The following is a 9,356-nucleotide window of genomic DNA, read 5'->3' on the forward strand; positions in this document are numbered from 1 at the left end:
AGAAGCATTGCGTTTGTCTATTAATTGTCACTAATCTAGCGATAATTCCGCAATCAATATGTCAGTCAATTCAAGAGTTTTCATTGCAAATATAATAGCGGGCCCTTAAAAATATAATAATAATTACTGGTATGCAATAAAAAGAAGTATATTGAATATATACAAATAATTTTCAAAAGATGAAATAGAACAACTGTGCCTTATACATATTTGGTGTTCGGTTTTGCTCTTGTTACGGTATTTAGTATTATAAAAATACGACTTCGGAATTAAAATGTTATTTTCATTGTTTTGTTAACGCATCTATCTGTTTAAGGAAAGACAGGCAGCTCTATCCCGACCGGTTCACAAGTCGGAAGGAACGAAACAGAACAAAGTTCTCGTCTAACAGGTTTCAGTTAAGTACATATTACTCACTTTATGTCTAATTTTAACCATTTATTGCCTTATATTGTTTTTATTTCAAAAAATATTTTTTAAGTAAGACGATAAAATTATATTTTTAAAATACGATTTCTGAACGATTCCAATAGTGACATTGAAAAATGCCCTCTAGTAAAAACTAGCGAGTGGATTCGGAATACTTCTAAATTTTTCACACCTATCTGTCACATCGAACCGACTATCTTACATAATATTCTTTAGGTTTCATTGTTCTACTTTTTACAAGAACAAAGGCACCGAAACCAACACGCCGGGCATCCGAGACATTTGCGACATCGATTCTATATCGATACGAAAGAATCCGCGGCCGATGCCATGAAACATTGTCATATACAAGTAATTGTATATAATTGGTATTTCTCAAGAACAATGAGTCGAAATTACCCTTTGAGTGAAATAATTACAGTATTTTTTGCACGACCCGACCGCTTTGACAAAAGCCGGTACTTTTCGATTTTATATACGATCGCAATGTATCGGTTATAGATTGTTTCATTGAAAACGATTAAAGGGAACTCGCTTTAGGTAATGTTCATGTAACTGGATGATTCGAAATTAAATGAAAATAATAAACTTTTTTATACAATTTGTGTATTCATCGTGCATACATTTCATACATTCGCACGCGATGTTACTCGGTACAATTTATTGTAAAAGATACTTTAAATTATATATAATACATCTGTCGATAAATAAACGCTTGAAGAACTGAACATACGAGGGCTAATTAGACTTATTTGTACATAGCTTAAAATGCGTAAAGCATCTGTTCGTTTACAGCGAAAAAAAAATTATTTACATCAACAAAAATATTAGCTCAATATGAGAATTTCGCTGTACTTTAGAAAAAGAACATTCTTACCTAAGAGGAACCCATACATCGTTCAGAGCTCGAGTCAATTCGGTTTTTATATGGCTTATGTTAAAATCTGGAATCTCATTTTTTGCAAGACGGTTTATGTCAGCCCCCCACTCGCAGCGCCTTTTTCCGTTTTATTTAAAGCTTTAATGAATAAGAATAGAGTTTGAAAAAGCGGCATCGTTTGATTTAATACTTATCTTTCGAGATCAGTTGATAGTACGCCACTCTAAGCACTGCGGAACCTTAGTGTCTACATTTATGGTATATGTTATGGCATTTCGATGCTATCTCTCCCAAGTTCTGTAAGTGCGCCATCTCTCAAACTCCACATGTATAATATAAGGCAACATTAACTCGCAGTCAATATCAATTGTGTTTGGCGAATGCGAAATGTTTGTGTGTTTGTGACCTAAGCGATTGAACCGCTGAACTGATCGTTATTAAATTTAGCATTAGAGTAGCCTGAGACCTGAAGGTATAATGATGAAATTTACTGAAAAAATAATACCCGGGACAGAGGAAATTGGTTTATTTTACTGGTGGTAGAGCTTTGTGCAAGCTCGTCTGGGTAGGTACCACCCACTCATCAGATATTCTACCGCAAAACAGCAGTTCTTGTTATTGTTGTGTTCCGGTTTGAAGGATGAGTGAGCCAGTGTAATTACAGGCACAAGGGACATAAAATCTTAGTTCCCAAGGTTGGTGGCGCATTGGCTATGTAAGCGATGGTTGACATTTCTTACAATGACAATGTCTAAGGGCGTTTGGTGACCACTTACCATCAGGTGGCTCATATGCTCGTCTGCCTTCCTATTCTATAAAAATATATATATATATATTAAATAATAGCAGCTAGTTATAAATAATTCTTAATTCTGCATTATTTTTATTATATTTGTAAATATTTATGAATGTATATACTTTGGAGTTTATATTTAAAATTTATGTAATTGTTATTAATTGTAAATATGAACTTTAATCTGCCATCTCATATTCATATTAACTTTTTTTTTAAATACCTTATATAACTTAAGGGTTAAAATCTTTAAATATTACTTACTATATCTGTCAATAGATTGTTTTATTACTTCATAATATATATTTTAAATAGATGTTGTAATATATAAGATTTTTTTTAATTTAAAAAAAAAAACATAAAAACATACAGATCTTATATTTTCGGCTTGGTTATAGTTTAATACAGGTATATATAGATTAGCAGTCATTGATCTCGCGGCCATTAGCGTGGAATCCTGTTGCATTGATCAATGCGTCAATTGGTCGTTGTTTTTTTTTTTTTGTAAAACATTTGATTTTCTTAATGCTTATTCCACCACATTGCTTTAAAGCGAGTTGGTGGGTACAGGTATGACAGATTTTCATCCGACACATGCAGATTTCCTCACAATGTTTTCCATCAATGACAGTATAAGACGAATTATAAGCACATGAGAACTCAACGGGTGGTGCACGGTTTTGATAGAAGTCATCAATTATTCAAATAGTCATTATAAAAAATCATCTAGAATTTGTTTGGGACTAAAAATTTACCGAGCTAAATTATCGGTAGGGTAAAATAGCTAAATTACAAGTTTGTACACGTAAAACGCTTCGAAGTGTGCCTGCGATGCTTGCGCCTTTCCCCTGACTTGTTTTTGTTTTAATTAGTTAGCAGTAACAAATTAACATTGCTTTAAGAAGTTGAATAATAATGACAGAATAAAAATAATAGGTCGAGCATTTTAATTTTTATATCCCGGCACGAAAGATAAAACTAAAATATAATAAATGGATTGTTAAGGGATTTTTTTGAGGTGGTTGATGGAACGCTTTTTCTGCAGTTTCTGGCAAGATATATCTCTAACAATAAACATATAAAAATGACTGTAATATTACATATAAAAATGACGATATTTATCGCCATATATATATGACTGATGAATATTTTTTTTTGAATATTTGGTCTTGGGCATTTTAACCGAATTTCTGGAATACCATTGTTCGTTAAACCTGTTGAATGTCGAACATATTTGGAATATTTGGGCCATATCTAATAAAAAATCAGCAAGTATTTTGCATTGAAATTATGCGTTATATGTTAAAACTTAATCTCTATAAAACCGGAATACCACAAGCGTGCGGAAGGCGGAGCGTGTATAAAAATATTGCTATAATATTTAATAAGTGTAAAACGTCGATTGGACAATTTTATTGATACTCCTATGAAGGATATTGTCAGCCAAGCGTAATTATAATTTCAACCTATCAGAAGATCGCGACAAGGTCCTTTAATTACTTTAATTGGAGCATCAATAAGCCATGATGGCGACTTATCTGATGAGTTTAATTAAACCGTACATTAATTACATTATAATTACTGGCGGACAATGACGCCACCTGTCGGCGGAATGCCGAACTAACGATCGATGTATTGATCGATTGATCGGCCGCTGAAATGTGCCGTGCGCAAGCGCATCCGTTCGTATTTGGAACAAAAAGGAACCTATGGTACGGCCACGCAATCACACGTATATGAGCCAGCATTTATATTGTTAAAATATTTAAGCGACAAACCATGGAATTGCGGTTGAAAAAAAGTCATAAATCTGCAGGTGCCGCCTTTGATTGACTTTCCATTAATGTATTTAGTTTTTCCTCATATTAGGAATACGTTCATGTATAGACTTGAAAGTTCACTAATTACTCCTAATTGGAGTTTTAACTAATCATTAAGACTTCGATCGAATGTTCAATCTTACCGGATCGGGCTATTGTTATTACTCAATTTTACGATATGCATGATAGAAATAAATGATAACTGAGTTTTTTATAGAAATTCAAGTGCTCATATTTTCTTTGATGGCTACTAATATAGATTTTTTATTATATGTTACACTGAAATATACATATTATTTAATACCGTTTAGTTCAAATAATTATAATATATAATTTTAACTCGCGACGCATTATTTAAAATAAATTTTTTGTTTTAAAATATGCGCTATGGGCTTAGTAATGGCTTTTTAACAAGTCACTCAACATCGAATATTGTTGTTTGGGATATTTCATTTTCATATTCTTTTAATGTATATATGTAATATTTATTTTTTAATATCATTGTTACAAATAGTTTTAGTACATTCAGTACTTTTACAATTATATATATGTATAATAGATATTTAAAAATATATTTCGATACATTTATTACTTTACCGTGATGGCACAGTGGCCCAAAATCACGTGAATTTTCGAGATCAAATCTAGTTGAGCCACTGAGTTCATTTGCTTCATTTTCCCTTTCAATTCATTCGATCAGCGATGAAGGGTGATTTCAACAGAAAACTTGCATATATCAAGTGAAATACTTATTGTACATATGAGTACTATTGATATACATAATATGTAAAGACGTATATTAGTCGAGTATTTACTGCACTGTTGTTATTCCATTTTAGTAAAACTTAACACAATATTTAATGTTAGTTTATAATTAATAAATTACAGTTATAATAGACATTACAAATGATGACTTATCCATTGACACGTAGTACAGGTTATTTGTTATCGAAGATATTATCGTAGTTTAGATAGGAATGAAGATATCACGTGTATTGTTAGCCGGTTGCGCTTGCGCACAATGGCGCAGCATCGACCCGTGCGCGCCAAAAAATCGCCTCCACACTCTATTGATACGACATTGACGGATTCGGTCATGGCTCATGGTTGTGAAAATAACAATATTTTTGTTTATTATTTTTTATTTTGAATCGTTTCTTATTTTTAAATTTATTGACTTATTCGATTAGGGTTTATTTAATTAAAATATTAACTCAGATTAAGTAAATGATGTTCCTATTTCCAACAATTTAATGTAAACATATTTATCTACTTCATAATTTATTTAGCTAGGAACAAATGGTCGGTGCTATGAACGCCTGTTGACGTTCTTTAATGAACGAAAAGCATTTTAAATAATTAAAGTTCGAATACAATGATCAAATTAATTAAACCTGCCTGAGTTTCTTTACATTAAGCATTATTTCATTTTAATAAAAAATAAAAAACTTATATAATGTATTAATATAATATAATATTGACGAAATAAAGCGTCAACCCTAATGTAATATACATGGTAGAGACGCCGCCCTGACATGTTTACGGGCCAATTATTTGTATGGATTCCACCGTAATAATGATTTCTTGCGGCCCGTCCACACCGCTTCATATATTCAATCTTTTTGCGTTTTCACGAATTTTGTTATATTTCGGAGTTGGGCGCGAGATTTATCGATTATTTAAGTAAATTAACTTTATATAAGGAAGTCCGGTTTTTATGACATCCGCGAGTTTGTGCGCCATATTTGCGCCTACTACCTACCGCATAATATGCATGAAATAAAAATAATTTTAAGAAATTTTATAATTTGTTCAGTAGCAATTTAAAAGTCTGTTTTATCTATCTATTTCCAGGTAGGTCACCGTACAATCTATTGGTGGTAGAGCTTTGTGCAAGCTCGTCTGGGTAGGTACCACCCACTCATCAGATATTCTACCACAAAACAGCAGTACTTGGTATTGTTGTGTTCCGGTTTGAAGGGTGAGTAAGCCAGTGTAATTACAGGCACAAGGAACATAACATCTTAGTTCCCAAGATTGGTGGCGCATTGGTGATGTAAGCGATGGTTAACATTTCTTACAATGCCAATGTCTATGGGCGTTGGTGACCACTTACCATCAGGTGGCCCATATGCTCGTCCACCTTACTATTCAATAAAAAAAACCATTCCTTACCGTGCTCGGCGCACGAGACGGATTTTAAAAACAATCAAAGCACATGAAAAGTCAGTGGTGCTTATGTGAGTTTGAACCTACAGTCATCGGTTAAGAGTCACATGTTCTAACCACTGGCCCATCTCGACTGTATTGTTTTATAATTAGTTTACTTTTAATTATTTCTTTTCGCGCAAACTTTTGATCTTATTTAACGGTGACTCCGTTACATTACATTACAGCTATACTATTTAAAAACTATTCAATTAGTATTTTATTTTATAGATAAGTATGTAAATTAAGTTTAGTGGGTTATAAGTCTGCAGATTCGAGGTCTTTGGCCTTAATCTCAAGTAGGAGAAAAAAACCGTTGTTGAGTTTGAGAGTGATGAAATAGAAAGTACAGCTGTCTTTGTGGGCACACTCGTGCTTATTGCTATTTATTGGTCGTGGATGCAAAACACATTTCATTATTATATGTGTTACCGTTATTTATTAATACAGGTGTTGTATTTTATTCATTTGACTAATGTTTTAAAATAATGTAATGTAAGGGGATGTAGCTCAGTGGTAGAGCGTTCGCTTTGCATGTGAAAGGCCCCGGGTTCGATCCCCGGCATCTCCATTTTTGAATAATTAAATTGAGGGTTCACAACATTATTTGGTAATTAGTTTGTTTATTGTGATTTGAATTCCTTAAAATATCATTAATAATTAATGATTTTTGTATATGTGATGATTTGAATTTTTTTTTTTAAATTTTAAATTGAAAAAAATATATTTCAAATTAAGTTAAAACTCTCTTCTTCGAGGTACTCGATTCAATGCCATATCAATAAAAAGTTATTAAGTTATTTTGTTAAAAAAATCGACGAACTAGCAAAAAGTTTGAAAGTCGTCAGTATTAACAATCCTGTCTCGGAAAACACGTAGCGGTCCTGCGCTTGAACTCTTTACGATCAGGTCGGATTGCCGTCCCATCGGAGTATGAGAGTTCAACTTTGCTTGCGAACACCTTTTCACAATAATATCTCCAACGTAGTTGGCTATTGCCTTGCGAAAAGCCTTTGTGTGCGATAACAGTCAAGAAGACATCACAATATATACATTAATAATATTTCGACAGATTCATCAAATCTCGGATCTTAAACGCAGTGATATTTGGGAAAAGGGGTAAAATAGCAGTGTTAGTTAGTATGGAACTAGTGAAACTTTTGAACTTAGAATAATGTAAGTTAATAACTATGGTGTTCCATTCAAATAAAGATCAAATTTAACGGCTTATATTTAACGATTTTTTAAATTCAATACGAAAGGAGTTTCATGGAGAGTTCAAGGATACATATCGTTAGTTATTATGAAGTAAAATCATGATGTTTTTTTTTCTGTGCAAAATGATAATGAAATCGTGTTGAAAATGTAAATCTATATTTTTATACTACGTCTATTAAAATAAACTCGCACATAGATTGTGATGATGAAATTCGTGTTTAGAGGCTTTTTTAATTAATCACAATCGATAATTGGTTGGATTCCAGTGGAATTTTAAGTAGAGGTCGATTAATCGTGAAATGTAATTAAATATAAAACATTTATATTTACTTTTTATTTCATATTTGTATTTATTTAAATTTACGCTTAGAGAAGAGGCCGCAAATTGTAAATATACAACTATATTTACATATGTGTGTGATTTAAACGTCGAACACAATCAGTGCTTAACGTTCATATATTCTGTCATCGGGGATGTAGCTCAGTGGTAGAGCGTTCGCTTTGCATGTGAAAGGCCCCGGGTTCGATCCCCGGCATCTCCATGTATTATTTTTATTATTTTGTTTTTTTTTTAATGTAAATTCCATGTGAGGTTAATAAAAAATGTCTTTTTTATAAGCTGGCCGCTTTTACTTTATTTTTAGATATAAGTAGCCTTGTCGCTAAATATGTTTTTCATTAAATTTTCAGTAGGTATTGCTTACTAGTTAAGTTAGTGATGAGCCGAGATGGCCCTGTGGTAAGAACGCGTGAATCTTAACCGATGATCGTGGGTTCAAACCCGGGCAAGCACCACTGAATTTTCATGTGCTTAATTTGTGATTATAATTTATCTCGTGCTTTACGGTGAAGGAAAACATCGTGAGGAAACCTGCATGTGTCTAATTTCACTGAAATTCTGCCACATGTGAATTCTACCAACCCGCATTGGAGCAGCGTGGTGGAATAAGCTCCAAACCTTCTCCTCAAAAAGAGGAGAGGAGGCCTTTAGCCCAGCAGTGGGACATTCACAGGCTGTTACGGTAAGTTAGTGATAAATGTAATTCTATACGCCTTCAAACTTCGTCTTCAAGTTATAGCGTACAAGAAAATATTTATATATTAAAAAACTATTGGTCATAATATCTGGTTTTTTTTTTTCTAAATTAGATTTGTATAAGCAATCGCATAGTCATCTCTACCCATGAACATTGCTGAAAGATCTGTCAATGCGACCCGTTTCGCATGGAAAAGTTATATCCCCCTTGTGTTTGTAACTAAAGATGCTTAGATACATTTCAAGCCGAAATAAAATAAAGAATTTATGTTGGACGAAGGTTTCATGGACTGGTTAAATTAACCAATTAATAAAAAAAGCAATTACACAACGAAATACAATACAGAAATACTTGTAATAAAATAACAATCGTTTCGAATAAGTTGTCATCGGGGATGTAGCTCAGTGGTAGAGCGTTCGCTTTGCATGTGAAAGGCCCCGGGTTCGATCCCCGGCATCTCCATTTTTTTAAGCGCAAAGCAACAATAGTATTGTAAAAATTACCTACTTTATCTGAATAAATAAATAATTTTTACAATATACATTTTGTGAACATTTTCTGAGAAAAGAATCCTAATATTAATTGTAAAAGATCTTATATAAAGAAAGAGAACGTCTTAAAAATGATGTATAAAAATAATTAATTTTAATAAAAGGCGAAATATTTGAAACGTAAAAATCACTTATTATTTATATCACTAGTAAATAAAAATAAATTGATATAATTATAATTTATACTTTTATATAAAGAGTCTGTAGGAAGCAACTGCCACGTGCGTGGCTTATATACTTGCATATATATTTGGAAATACTAGTAGAGAAGTAATTTTTCGCTAGACAAGCTTAACTTAACTATACCATATATATATCATATAGTTTAGCTAAAACAACTATAAATTTCACTAACGTCGAAATACATTTTAATTTAATCTCTATTTTATGTCGAACATCCATTTCCCATTTAAAATTTTC

At 32.4% G+C, this 9,356-nt stretch overlaps 3 non-coding genes across 3 annotated transcripts; all 3 read left to right on the forward strand.

Moving 5' to 3' along the window:
* Positions 1 to 6,629: 6,629 nt before the first annotated feature.
* Trnaa-ugc (transfer RNA alanine (anticodon UGC)) lies at positions 6,630 to 6,701 on the forward strand. The gene has a single exon. It is a non-coding gene; the product is annotated as a tRNA-Ala (tRNA).
* Positions 6,702 to 7,818: 1,117 nt separating this feature from the next.
* Trnaa-ugc (transfer RNA alanine (anticodon UGC)) lies at positions 7,819 to 7,890 on the forward strand. The gene has a single exon. It is a non-coding gene; the product is annotated as a tRNA-Ala (tRNA).
* Positions 7,891 to 8,775: 885 nt separating this feature from the next.
* Trnaa-ugc (transfer RNA alanine (anticodon UGC)) lies at positions 8,776 to 8,847 on the forward strand. The gene has a single exon. It is a non-coding gene; the product is annotated as a tRNA-Ala (tRNA).
* The last annotated feature ends 509 nt before the right edge of the window (positions 8,848 to 9,356 follow it).

This window comes from Nymphalis io, chromosome 20 (genome assembly GCF_905147045.1).
Source record: "Nymphalis io chromosome 20, ilAglIoxx1.1, whole genome shotgun sequence".
Classification (NCBI taxonomy): Eukaryota; Metazoa; Arthropoda; class Insecta; order Lepidoptera; family Nymphalidae; genus Nymphalis; species Nymphalis io.